The sequence below is a fragment of the Schistocerca serialis genome, chromosome 3 (genome assembly GCF_023864345.2).
Source record: "Schistocerca serialis cubense isolate TAMUIC-IGC-003099 chromosome 3, iqSchSeri2.2, whole genome shotgun sequence".
NCBI classification, from domain to species: Eukaryota; Metazoa; Arthropoda; class Insecta; order Orthoptera; family Acrididae; genus Schistocerca; species Schistocerca serialis.
The window spans coordinates 325,913,428-325,927,866 of record NC_064640.1 but is presented as its reverse complement, the minus strand read 5'-3'; the positions used below and the strand labels follow the sequence as shown (position 1 = coordinate 325,927,866).

At 42.5% G+C, this 14,439-nt stretch overlaps 1 protein-coding gene across 1 annotated transcript in view; it reads right to left on the bottom strand.

Moving 5' to 3' along the window:
- Nucleotides 1-14,439, bottom strand: part of LOC126470809 (uncharacterized) — a 574,426-nt gene that overhangs the window by 525,139 nt on the left and 34,848 nt on the right. The gene's annotated exons all lie outside the window — the stretch shown is intronic.

The window sequence follows — 14,439 nt, the reverse complement described above, 5'->3', positions numbered from 1 at the left end:
GACAAGTACGCTCTTCCAGTATTTAGGAGAGGCACAGCGATGTTACGTTTGGCGTAATGGTGTGGGGGAGCCATCGGGTATGATTTGAGGCTACGTTTACTACTGACTGATGTAACTGTGATGGCGCAACGATATTTTACCTGCGTCATGTGTCCTCATCTGTTACCTCTCATGGGACAGTATAGTGGTGCCATTTTTCAACAGAACAATGCTCGTCCATACATGTCACGTATCTGTATCGTGATGTTTTGGTACTTCAGTGAACAGCAAGATCCCCCAAATGTATTCCCGGTAGAGCATATGCGGGAACAGTTCGGACGTCAACTCTCTCCAAGTGTCAATATACACGATATTAAGGACCACTCATAACAGTTATGGACCACCTTATCTCAGTAGAGGATGTAACGGATTTATGATACCCTTCCCAAACGAATCACTGCATGAATCTGAGGTAGAAGGGGTGCACGTCGTACTGATAAGTGGTCTTACACTGAAAAGTTCTTTGTAAATTTTATTCCATTTTATAATCACTGAAATAAATGCCCTCAACTCGAGAAGTTCCTTTTCGTTTCCTCCTACCCTTCTGGGTGCTACACTTTTTTTGTCACGTAATTTACTTATTTACCACATTTAGTTCGTTATCTCAAAGTACTCAATTTCGAATCCTGTGTCATCTGTATAACATTAACTCTAAAGCCCTGAGACATCCTGCACAGGAACTCATTCCATACCCCATCAGCTTTGACTCAGATAGTTCGACGGGATGTGATAAAAAATGACTAGGACGTCGAGGAAGATATGGCGAAGACTAATGAAATGGAAAAGATTCTGGCATGTTTCTCCACATGTTTAACTGCTTGTTTTGACCTGAGTAAAAGTTTCTTGGTTTACTCTTCACGTACATTTTGACTAAGAACTTGCATCGACTTTCTCCTCTGCCATCGATAGGCTTAATGTCTTACCTAATAGCTTGGTGTCCTTTTCGTCTGACGTACATCGTAACTGCGTCATAACCAGTCTTTTTTTATCTGATAGTAAATATTATGTTGATCACTACGAGGGTGGTAATTGGACAGCAAAGAGGTTGGTCTGTTTGTCCGTAGTCTACATGTCACACTTAAGGATACATCCGCTGTCTCGGTTTACAACTTTTGTACATTCTGATATCAGAGACTTTTTCGATGACAGATTCCCTGGAGGTAGCTTCATAGTAACCGTTCTTTCTCTCGTCAAATATAATTTTATGCTTGACCTGTAGGCTTAGTTCGACGTCAGTTGATTTGTATAACTCGTGATTTTTGTTGTCACGTTAATATATAGAGATATCGCAGTGGAAAAAATAAAAGAAGAAATTAATTTAGTATACAATTTTTCTCGTTAATTCAAGAGGCTCACTGCTTCGATAAAATATATCGAGTGACTAGATTATTTAAACATGGTATCGTCATATTCGATTGTTTCACAACATTTCGCAAGGATATCCTTCAGTTTTGAGGAACACTACTGGTTCTGATCGACCTTCTGAACAAAGAGAAGGTTACTGCAGAGCGAAAAGTAATAGAAAAAGAACATTTTGCATTCCTTCAAACATGGGAGTCATTTGCTCTGTCTGCAGTTCCTAAATTTCCTCAAAATTACGGCAACCACATCCATTCTACGGATATTCTCAACCTGATAATTGCGAAGCACTGTTTAAGTACTGATTTAACATATCTCTCATTCATCACTGGAGCTATCGACCTTTCTCTTCTTTAGTGATGAGACAGTAATATATTTTGACATATCCTGGTAGCCTACGTTACCAGACGCGCAGTATTGCTCCTTAATTTGGGAGCAGTCATTCAAGCGCTGACTATTTGTTAAAAACAAAAGACATAAAACTCCTCACGTACTATTTGCCAAAATTTCTATTTCTGGGGGGCTCGTGTGTGCACGTGTGGTGTTGGCCTCTGACGCCCATTAAAAATGCTCGAAGAGTCATACTCGCCACATTCTAATGATTGAAACTGAAATGATATCACGCATTCTTAACTGCGGTACACTTTGTAACTATAACAACAGCTATAAGCTAATAAAATTTCAAAGTTTTACATGTTTATATGAACATTTCAATTCAAATTTTTTCACAATAGCATCTCCAAATAATAGTTATTTGACATGAAAGAGCCGTTACGTAAAACACGTAACTGCCGGTCTTTTTCGAACATATTTGTGTGACTTAGAGGAGGACTGAAGTTGTCTGATTAAACGAGGTAGCAAACGCACTGCACTAGGGTGGCGCCCGACAGAGATACAACCTTCTCCAGCCGAGACAATATTCCTAATCAGTAGCTAGGCAGTAAAGGGACAGAAGGTGGTAGTATGCAGTTCCTGTCAGTAACACTGTGTGCTAACGAAACGCCTCAATACAGAAAAATCGATGCAGAGAGAGAGAGAGAGGGAGAACGAGAGAGAGAGAGAGAGATAGACAGAGAGAGAGACTGAAAACAATTAAGATTACAAAATTTATATAAATGGTCAGCATATTCCCGTATCTTTCAATGACAAAATGCATTATGATTATAAAACTGACTCGTTCCAGATCATAGTGCGAGTTCGAAACTATGCATAGAATATGCAAGTAACTAAAGTAAACTAAGTCCCAAATCTCTAAGCAAAATCTTATGAAGTCGTAATGTGTACACCGTTGAGGGTAATCTCTCCAACGAAGACACTGCACAAACCCAAATCGCAGTCAGACGTACGATATAGCTACAAATATGACACACCGTCCACTAGTCTGAGAAAAAATATGTAAAAAACTTCCATGAGCACCGTACTGAGTGAACGATGTGCGATGAATCCCATAGTCACCAATCGTAGTGATAAATTCAAGGATACCGAAACGGACGACGCAATAGTTAAGACTGTTGTTCGAAAGTAATGAGTTAAGATCCGCCTCATAATTATCATCAGGCGAATTCTGAATGGTTCATTTAAAAAGGCTAAGCCGATTTAGTACCTCCTTAATCCAAATGAGCTAATCCTCGGACTGTAGTGACCCCAAACTCGACTCCATTTTAAGCTGTGCCTTCCTCTAAGTTAGTTTTCAAGTACTAATCTGCTTCGCTACGAACAATGCGCTGAGGTGTACAAACCTACAGCGTCGTTGAAAAGTCATACGTATTCTCATCAGAACCTTCGACCGGTACACGCACAAGTTATTGAACGTCGCTAAAAGCATTACTGGCACTGTCGTGACAATTATCTCTCACATTGTGCTTCCTGCAGGAAACACGCAACATTACAAAATTACACTGTAATAGACATTAGCAGACTGCAATGCAAAATCGAATACACATATATCTTGAGCCAACTAGCACGAAATACGGCAAATCTCCGAATTGTTCGTTTTTCGTTTTGTTTTCTGGTACACATTTGCCGAAATGGAATAAATGTTGTTGTCGAATACTAAATTCGTGGCGTACAGGACGGCTGATACCGTAGCTGCAAATAATAAATGCGGGACTACATATTTTAATCGGAGGTATCGCTTAATTCGAGTATACCGTCATAATTGAACAAACTCAATTACAACGCAATGCTGTAGTTCATCACTGGGTAAAATTAGCTGATTAGAAATCGGGATTTCGATTTGTAACAAAATCGGCGGCTGCACCCCGGGCACCGGGTTGTCGCTGGCACGCCGTCTGCCTTCTGCAGGCGCGCGGCGCGGGGCGCGTTGCGCGCGGCGTCGGGTGGCTCAAGCACAAGTGTGCTGCTGCCGCGGTCCGCTCTTTGGTAACTCAACCCGCCACGGCTGCTGCTCCGTGCTGCAGCTTTCGACCATTCACAGCGCTCATTGTTCAAATTTCCATCCGAGCCCGCAGCACTGAAGCGTGCTTTTTAGTTAGCTACCGTTCCACTGCGCCTGTGCTCGACATACAGGACCTGGATAAAATATTGTGAACATCAACAAAAGCTTTGTACCACCTCTTGACTTCGAAAGTCGTGGAAAGAAAAACAAACTGTTTTTGAAACATGCGTATGTACTTACCTGCAACGTGTCCAGATTACCAAATAAAAAAACAGACACACACACACATACGGCAATTAAAATTGTTGCACCACGAAGTTGACTTGCTATAGACGCCTAATTTAACCAACAGGAACAAGATGCTGTGATATGCAATTGATTAGCTTTTCAGAGCATTCACACAAGACTGGCGCCGTTGGCGACACCTACAACGTGCTGACACGAGGAAAGTATACAACCGATTTCTCATACACAAACAGCAGTTGGCCGGCGTTGCCTGGTGAAACGTTGTTGTGATGCCTCGTGTAAGGAGGAGAAATGCGTACCATCACGTTTCCGACTTTGATAAACGTCGGACTGTAGCATATCGCGGTTGCTGTTTATCGTATCGCGACTTAGCTGCTCGCGTTGGTCGAGAGCCAATGACTGTTATCAGAATATGGAATGGATGGGTTCAGGAGGGTAATACGGAACGCCGTGCTGGATCCCAACGGCCTCGTAACACTAGCAGTCGAGATGACAGGCATCTTATCCGCATGGCTGTAACGGATCGTGCAGCCACGTCTCGATCCCTGAGACAACAGATAGGGAAGTTTGCAAGACAACAACCATCTGCACGAACAGTTCGACGACGTTTGCAGCAGCGTGGACTATCAGCTCGGAGACCATGGCTGCGGTTACCCTTGACGCTGGATCACAGACAGGAGCGCCTGCGATGGTGTACTCAACGACGAACCTGGGTGCACGAATGGCAAAATGTCATTTTTTCTGACGAATCCAGGTTCTATTTACAGCATCATGATGGTCGCATCCGTGTTTGGCGACATCGCGGTGAACGCACGTTGGAAGCGTGTATTCGTCATCGCCATACTGGCGTATCACCCAGCGTGATGGTATGGGGTGCCATTGGTTACACGTCTCGGTCACCTCTTGTTCGCATTGACGACACTCTGAACAGTGGACGTTACATTTTAGATGTATTACGACCCGTGGCTCTACCCTTCATTCGATCCGTGCGAAACCCTACATTTCAGCAGGATAATGCACGACCGCATGTTGCAGGTTCTGTACGGGCCTTTCTGGATACAGAAAATGTTCGACAGCTGCCCTGGCCAGCACATTCTCCAAATCTCTCACCAATTGAAAACGTCTGGCCAATGGTGTCCGAGCAACTGGTTCGTCACAATACGCCTGTCACTACTCTTGATGAACTGTGGTATCGTGTTGAAGCTGCATGGGCAGCTGTGCCTGTACACGCCATCCAAGCTCTGTTTGACTCAATGCCCAGGCGTATCGAGGCCGTTATTACGGCCAGAGGTGGTTGTTCTGGGTACTGATTTCTCAGGATCTATGCACCCAAACTGCGCGAAAATGTAATCACATGTCAGTTCTAGTATAATATATTTGTCCAATGAATACCCGTTTATCATCTGTTTAAAATTCGTACAGGGTGAGTCAGAAGGATAGGTAAATGCTTTGAGCAGTGACAGGATTAGTGATTCTGAACAAAAAATTTTTTGTTGACATACGACCTACTTCGAATGGTTTTCGAGATAGAAAATCTGTAATGTTCATTATTATTTATTTTCTGTATGATGCAAACACTTTCACTGTTTACAACATATCACAGTAGTGTAGAGGAAATTGAGACGAACAACCTGTGGTCTGTTAAATCGGGAAACTACCTCCAACTGGCCTACGAAAACTACCTGAGCTATAGAGCACGCGTGTCGCACGAGGTTTTCAGTATTCTCACGCTCTCTTCGCGTCAACTGTTAGTCCTAGAAAAAAAAATGAATGTGGCCTTCCTGCAGAATATTTAGTATAGTTTAATTTTGTAGTGTGACGCGTTTTCGCTGGAGGATGCGGTTTCTGAGTTATTCAAGAAAAAGGTAGAAAAGAGATATTAGATGTGTTCTATCTCTGAAACCTTTCGGAACACCGTATATGAATATATGAATATACGAAGTTTTTTGCTTGGACTCACTAATACTATCCTCCCTCAAAGCATGTACGTTTGCTCCTGACTCACCCTGTATGTGTAACGACGGGATCGACTGCTTCCCATGGGAATTCTTACAGTACTCCTGAGCAACGACGGGAACGTCCATGTGTTCGGATTCAGGCTTGATCTATAAAACTACAGTAGTGTACCGTACACTATCATAAGTTAGTTTTCCCTCTAGCTTTAGTCAGTTAAGGTCGTACCCGAGATCAGTGTCTTACTAGATTATCCTAAAAATCGGAAGCGCTGAACCATCTAGAAACTGAGTGAGGATACCTAAAGGTTATTTTCCTGTCTGTTACTTAAAAGTAAACAGTACTTACAGCAAAATCGAAATTTTCGACGTTTTATTCAGGTTTTATCCGAAAATTGTTTATTTATAACGTGGACAGAGGGATGCTGCAGTAAGAATAAAAGTAAGAAAGGAAACAATACAAGTTTATTATATGGCACTAGAAAACGCTATTTCCTCAGCAAAACGCTATTTCCTCAACAAAAATGTAAAATAAATAAAACACAAAACAAAAACGTGTCAAACATCGCTTCAATACTTCGTCGAACTTACACAAAACATGTTTCTGTTATTCACAAAAACTTTATCAATAATAACCCGACACTCTGGCTTTTGATCGTGATGAATAACGTTCTATTACGAACAAAATGGCCGGCCAGTGTGGCCGAGCGCTTCTAGGCGCTTCAGTCTGGAACCGCGTGACCACTACGGTCGCAAGTTCGAATCCTGCCTCGGGCATGGATGTGTGTGATGTCCTTAGGTTAGTTAGGTTTAAGTAGTTCTAAGTTCTAGGGGACTAATGACCTCAGATGTCAAGTCCCATAGTGCTCAGAGCCATCTGAAAAAAAGCGAACAAAATGACAACAATGATTATACATATTCGTTCATGTTCGTGCATGTAAACTGTACTTGTATCAAAAGTAGGTGCTTTGATTACATAAAAGCGCAGAAGTTACCTATTCAACTAATTTTTATTAGTTATAAAATGTAATTTATATTCTGTAAAGATACAAAATACACAGTGGACTATCATTGAATGATGTTCGATTCTAATTATGTGCAAAACAAACAACCATACAAACAAAAAACCAAAGATAAATCGTCGGCTCCCAGCTTCTCTTACACATTCATTTATGTTTCTTTCCCTCACAGTGTTACCAATACTACTGATAATCCTACCAGTTATGCAGTATATCAAACTACCAAACTATCGTCAGTATGTGGTGGAGCATCCCCTTCTTCTGATGCAGGCTGGAATCCGTCGTGGCTTACCATTGATTAGATCACGAAGTCAGCCCTGTTCCACACTGTCCCACTCTTCAATGGCGATTCTTCCCAAGTCACGTAGAGTACGTGGTCGTTGCCGATGTCCAAGAATAACTCGTTTCAATGGATACCACACATGTTCGATTGCGCTCGTTGCGACACGCACACCATGCTATTCTGGAGATCCAAGCTTGCTCAAGCAATGTGTTCACAAGAAAAGTACTATGAACAAGCGCATTATCATCCATCAAGATGAAACCGTAACCAAAATTTCAGCGAAACGGTCACTCTATTCGCTGCAGAATCTCTGTGGCATCTTCGCTGCAGATTTCTAGACCTACGTTATCATCTGGGGCTTTTTAGGACTCCCCTTGGTAGATCACGGGTGCATTACACAAAGGAAGCAGCTACCCGGGTAGCAGAGTACTGGAGGAGTGCACATGAGGAATTTTAGGCAAGACGGTCGTTTGAGGTTCTCTGACGAACACTTGCCAGTCTAAATGCAGCCAGAGAAGTCAGACGGTGTTCAAAATAAAGACACTTCCACTGCCAAAATATTATCATTAACCTGTCGAAATATTCGTAATAAAGTTCCCGATTTTATTGCCCTACAGTAAAGTTCTCGCGCTCAAATTATTCTTGGGACCGACGGCTGGCTGAAATGCGAAGTGGAAAGCTCTGAGATACTTAGCGAGTCATGGAACGTATACGGAAAGACAGATTAGAGGGCATAAGAGGGGGGAGTGCTCATGGCAGTTGACAAAAATATTGTCTCTATTGAGGTCGAAGTTCAGTGTGACAGTGAAGTTATCTGGTGGCGTATAACAGGTGTAGGTGAAACCAAGTTAATTGCTGGATGTTTTTATCGGCCACCAGATTCCACGGTGACAGTTCTAGAGTCGTTCAAAGAAACTCTACGGTCAGTAGCGCGTAAATACCTATACCATGCAATACTAGTTGTAGGCGACTTTTAACTACCGAGTATAGATTGGGATGTCTATGGATTCATTGCGGGGAGTGTAGATAGACAGTCATGCGAAATACTTTTGGACACGTGTTCTGAAAATTGTCTTGAGCATCTATCTCGGCAGCCCACACGTAATGGAAATATCTTAGACCTTGTAGCCAGAAATAGGCCGGACCTTATCGTCTTTATAGAAACTAGGATTAGCGATCATGATGTCATTGCAGCAATTATGCTTACGAACGTTAATAAATCAGTCAAAAATTGTAGGAGGGTACTTCTGCTAGATGCAGCAGATAAACAGTTGTTAGCATCTCACTTAGACACTAAACTGACATCACTTATTTTCAGTAAGATGGATGTAGAGGAATTATAGGCAAAGTTTAAGCAGATCGTAAATCGTGGTCTGGAGAGTTATGTGTCTAGTAAGCGGATAAAGGATGGAAAAGATCTTCCATGGTTTAATAACGAAAATCGGAAGATGCTGAGAAAGCAGAGGCTGCTGCACTGTGGCTTCAAAACAGAACGAACAAATGACGACATGCGAAAGTTTGTAGAGATTCGTGCGTCTGTGAAAAGATATATGCGTGAAATATACAACAACTACCACCATCACACCTTAGCAAAAGATCTGCCGTAGAACCAGACAAAATTCTGGTCCTCTGAAAAATTGGCAAGCGGGTCTTTGGCTTCTTTTCAGTTCCATGTTGACCAGTCTGGTGTGGCAGTTGAAGGTAGCAAAACGAAAGTTGAAGTTTTAAATTCCACGTTCAAGAAATCCTTTACATGGGAGAATCGTGCTAAAAATGCCGTCATTTGACCATCGGACAGACTCTCGTATGGACGACATAGTAATAAACATCCCTGGCGTAGAGAAACATTGAAAGCATACCGTTTCACAAATAGTACTCTACGGCACTGGCCCCTTAGGTAGCCTACATTTATTGTAGATCTCTCGCCCAGTACACAAGTCCCAAGTGACTGAAAAAAACAGGGCAGTGACTCCAGTATGTAACAAGGGTAAAAGAACGGACCCTCAAAATTACAAACCAATATTCCTCACTTCGGTTTGATGGAGAATGCTTGAACATATTCTCAGTTCGGACATATTAAACTTTCTTGAGGCTGAGAAGCTTATGTCCACCAATCAGCATGCTTTTAGAAAGTATATCTTCTGCGGAACTCAGTTTGCTCTTTTCTCACATGATATACTGCAAACTATGAATGAACAGCAGCAGGCAGATTCCTTATTTCTAGGTCTACGGAAAGCATTTGACACTATGACCCATTGCAGGCTGTTAACGAAGGTACAAGAATATGGGATATGTTCACAGGTATGTGAGTGGCTCGAAGACTTCTTAAGTAATAGAACCCAGTATGCTGTCCTCTACGGCGAATGTTCATCAGAGACAGGGGAATCGTCAGGAGTGCTACAGGGAAGTGTGGTAGGACCGCCGTTCTTCTCTATAGACATAAATGATTTGGCGGACAGGGTGGGCAGCAATCTGGGGTTGTTTACTGAGGATGGTGTGGTGTATGGTGAGTTGTCGAGAACTTGAGTGACAGTAGGAAGATACAAGACGACTTAGATATCGTTTCTAGTTGGTGTGATGAATGGCAGCTAGCACTAAATGTGTAAAAATGTAAGTTAATGAGGATGAGTAGGAAGAATAAACCCGTAATGTACGGATACAGTATTACTAGTGTCTTTGACACATCAAGTCGTTTAAATGTGTGGGCGTAACGTTGCTAAGCGATATAAAATGGAACAATCAAGTGATAATTGTGGTAGGGACTGCGAATGGTCGACTTCGGTTTACTGGGACAAAGTGAGGTTCACCTGTAAAGGAGATAGCATATAGGACGCTGGTGCGACCTATTCTTGAGTACTGCTCGAGTGTTTGGGATCCGTACCAGGTCGGATTGAAGGAAGGCATCGAAGCACTTCAAAGGCGGTCTCCTAGATTTGTTAGTTTCGAACAACACGTAAGTGCTACGAAGATGCTTCGGGAACTCAAATGGGAATCCCTGGAGGGAAGGCTACGTTCTTTTCGAGAAACACTATTGAGAAAATTAGAGATTCGGCATTTTAAGCTGACTGCCAAACGGTTCTGCTGCCGCCAACATTGCCCATAGAGAGCACAAAAATAATATTCGAGAAATTAGGGCTCACACTGAGACATACAGATAGTCGTTTTTCCCTCACTATTTGCTTGTGAAACAGGAAAGGAAATGACTAGTACTGGTAGAAGGTACCCTCCGCCACGCACTGTACATTTAATTGCGGAGTATCTATGAAGATGTAGAATATCACTCCACCACGTTGCTGCACATGTTGGCCACACTTCGATATTTTCTGGTTATTTCCAGATACGTTGTCCACGATTGTCAGGGTACAAACAGATCAGAGTTTCGCCCGTAAACAACGCCCGACGCCAGTCCTGTGGCGTCAGTTCTTCATGATTTGTTGCCCATCTGTAACTGAGTCCATCATGTTGCAGTGAATCTTATTTTTGTGGTCTTTACGCGTAATGTATGTTGGCGGCAGCAGAAATCGGGTGGCAGTCAGCTTAAAATACGTGGTACTTGCCATGGTCATCTGGACTGAAGATTCGCATAATGCAATCGTCTGCTAACAGTCTGATGCAATACTGCAATACATGATATCCTTTAGCCTCTTCTAATACCGAATTCAATTCTGGAGCACTCAGCCCAGTATTCCTTTGACTCAAAGTCGTAGATATCGATCGTCCGGTGCACCTGTCGAATATGGACGGCCTATGCGGTGTACGTCCTTAATACTACCTGTCAATTGGAACCGATTTCATGGCTGCACATCACTTTGACTCCTGTGCACACGTGGAGCAATTCTCGTGGTTGACAAGCCTTCTGCGCGTAACGTGTGATGGAAACCCGATTACTAGTCGCGATTGTCCTTTGTGGCACAATGGATGTTCAGTCTACTGTTCCACAGATATATCTAATGCGTCCCTACTTGTGCTTTAATTTTAACCCGAAATGCTGCAATCCAGTCGAGTGCTGCGTTCTACCACATTCGTGGTGACTGTGTGTATGTTAAACTACGTCATGGTGACCTTCCGGTCGCTACAGGAACAGTCAATACAGGGTGTTACAAAAAGGTACGGCCAAATTTTCAGGAAACATTCCTCACACACAAATAAAGAAAATATGTTATGTGGACATGTGTCCGGAAACGCTTAATTTTCATGTTAGAGCTCATTTTAGTTTCGTCAGTATGTACTGTACTTCCTCGATTCACTGCCATGATTTCAAATGGGATACTCTACCTGTGCTGCTAGAACATGTGCCTTTACAAGTACGACATAACATGTGGTTCATGCACGATGGAGCTCTTGCATATTTCAGTCGAAGTGTTCGTACGCTTCTCAACAACAGATTCGGTGACCGATGGATTGGTAGAGGCGGACCAATTCCATGGCCTCCACGCTCTCCTGACCTCAACCCTCTTGACTTTCATTTATGGGGGCATTTGAAAGCTCTTGTCTACGCAACCCCGGTACCAAATGTAGAGACTCTTCGTGCTCGTATTGTGGACGGCTGTGATACAATACGCCATTCTCCAGGGCTGCATCAGCGTATCAGGGATTCCATGCGACGGAGGGTGGATGTGTCCTCGCTAACGGAGGACATTTTGAACATTTCCTGTAACTAAGTGTTTGAAGTCACACTGGTACGTTCTGTTGCTGTGTGTTTCCATTCCATGATTAATGTGATTTGAAGAGAAGTAATAAAATGAGCTCTAACATGGAAAGTAAGCGTTTCCGGACACATGTCCACATAACATATTTTCTTTCTTTGTGTGTGAGGAATGTTTCCTGAAAGTTTGGCCTTACCTTTTTGTAACACTCTGTATAACAAGACACCTGCACGACGTATCGGGGTGACGCAAACTTTTGTTGATGTGTATTTGAATATATCATTTTCAGAGCTTCTTTGCTCACTTATACGCATTGAATTCATATTTAGTTTTTTCCTTGCACTAGCAGATCTGCTGAAGCGTTCTCAGTTGCAAGCATGTCTGCAATCGTTCAGTGAGCTCAACACTAAGTCGATAGACTACTCCGTGCCACCAAGCCAGTAAAGCAAGACGTAACAACCGTTATGATAAGTCAAAACTAGACATAAATACCACTTAAGGAAACTACGCAGGGCTACCTAGCTTAGTTCATACTTCGTTGTCAAAACGAGACACTGTTAATTCATTATGTTACCAATGAATGACGCTCGGTGATATGAAGACGTAAATGATACGCATTAAGAAATAATGCGAAACCTAGGTAAAGTGACACAGATGACAGTAGGTGACTGGATCAAACACAAACATTTAATACGTTTCAGAGTTTTTAAAGACCAAATTTATTTCACAGTCAAACAAAAATAAGAGGTTCGATATTAATCAAATTTATTTATGCCTGCCCCACTAATAATGCGAATTAAAACAGAAGTTTGTTTCAGTTTCGCTGACAGAAAACCCAGATAACGATGCAGAAACACCTTTGCGTATGCGCTGCCTTTGAGGAAAATGCGTGGCCCTTTCTGACGGCCTGCAGCTGTCCTGACCAGTACAGGTCACTTCACGATCAGTATCCCTTTTCGTGGCTGCAGATGATTTCACTGCTGTGATCAGAGCTTTAAATGTCGTCGGCTGTATTGTGGGTTGTCTTTGCTACTGGAAGAGGAAGGAGAGCTGTTTTGGCGCTTTGGTGAATGTTTCAAAAATCATTTGACCTTAGTAGCATAACTACATTATGCAAAAATATATCGAATGCATGATCCATTATTAATTTTTTAACCGAACGTAACTGACTAAACGTCCGAGAACTTGTATAAGTTGGTCACTTACAGTTCTCGTTCTGGTCTCAAGTACTGCCGAGACTAGATTGTTCTCGAATATTTTATTCGAACACTCGAGATTGGTTGTTGAGAACGCCACAAGGAACATATCGAAATCTATCAATTCTCTGATATCGAATATCCCAACTCCTATTACGGACAGGTAGGTATACCGTGCACGGATAGAAATCAGAATGGATACGACTTAACAAGATGATGCAAGAAGGATCGTCTTAGTGATTGGTTTTGCGTCGAATAATTTGTGTGCTGTCGGTAACTGTCTTGAGCCGTTCCGCTGTCAAGGATCTCGCACCGCGCTCGAGGTAATGTTACCCTGCCACCTCGTTAGGAGGCGATAGAGCACCGACTCTGCGGATATAAAGGAGTACCCGCGGCCCTGATAAGGGGTCTCCGGGTACCTTCCGCCAGCAGTGCTCTGTGTGATGACGGACGAGTAGCGTCTGCACAGCCGAGTCTGTTGTTGTCAGTTGAGGAAAGATTCTGTGAGAGTTGTGCGGTGGCGCTCTGACAGTTGGATGCATAATGTCTCTCCTTGGCCAACGTAGTGGATCTTGAAGTGGAGTAACCGTGGTAGTCATAGTGTATGGGTCCCAGATACGGCCTATTAATAGAGCTGATGCACTTCGGCGATCAGGAACATGAGACGGAGTTGTCAGCCCCTCTCCATATTAGTCGCCTACTGTGGATGCTGCCCGAGATATGTTTGCTGATGAAGAAGAAAGCGACACTTCAGTGCATGTTGAACGTCATGTTGGCATGCAAATAATTTTTCACTGGCATTAGAACAACATACGCATTTGTGATATGAATGTTCGGGTGCATGTCTGGACTTTCAAGTTCCTGAAATTGACTGGCCCTAAGGCCTTTCTTGGTTCAAGAATTTGTTGTCTTAAGAACAGAAGTTAAATTGTAAAATTCATTATGTGTTTGATGAAACAATGCCTTTTAAATGTCCTTATTGTATTGGTCTACTTATTCCTTAAACTTTCTGTAGCTCATTTTGAATTTAAACGGTTATGTAGTCTGGAGCAAGCTACGAAAGATTACTGCTAGTATGTAATGCGTTGTGGCTCTCTGTCAATTGATTATACTGGGACGAAATTGAGTTTACATAGGCTGCAAACGTTAAAATTCTACCTCAAGATACAGTGTACTTTCTGACAAAAATTTTTGTTTCACCCTCATGGGAATAAACGTTTTAGAGAATTTTAAGTGTTGTTACTGGTTCTTAAACTTCTTAAAGTTAATTTGACTTTCATCCCAAGACTGGCTGCATAAGT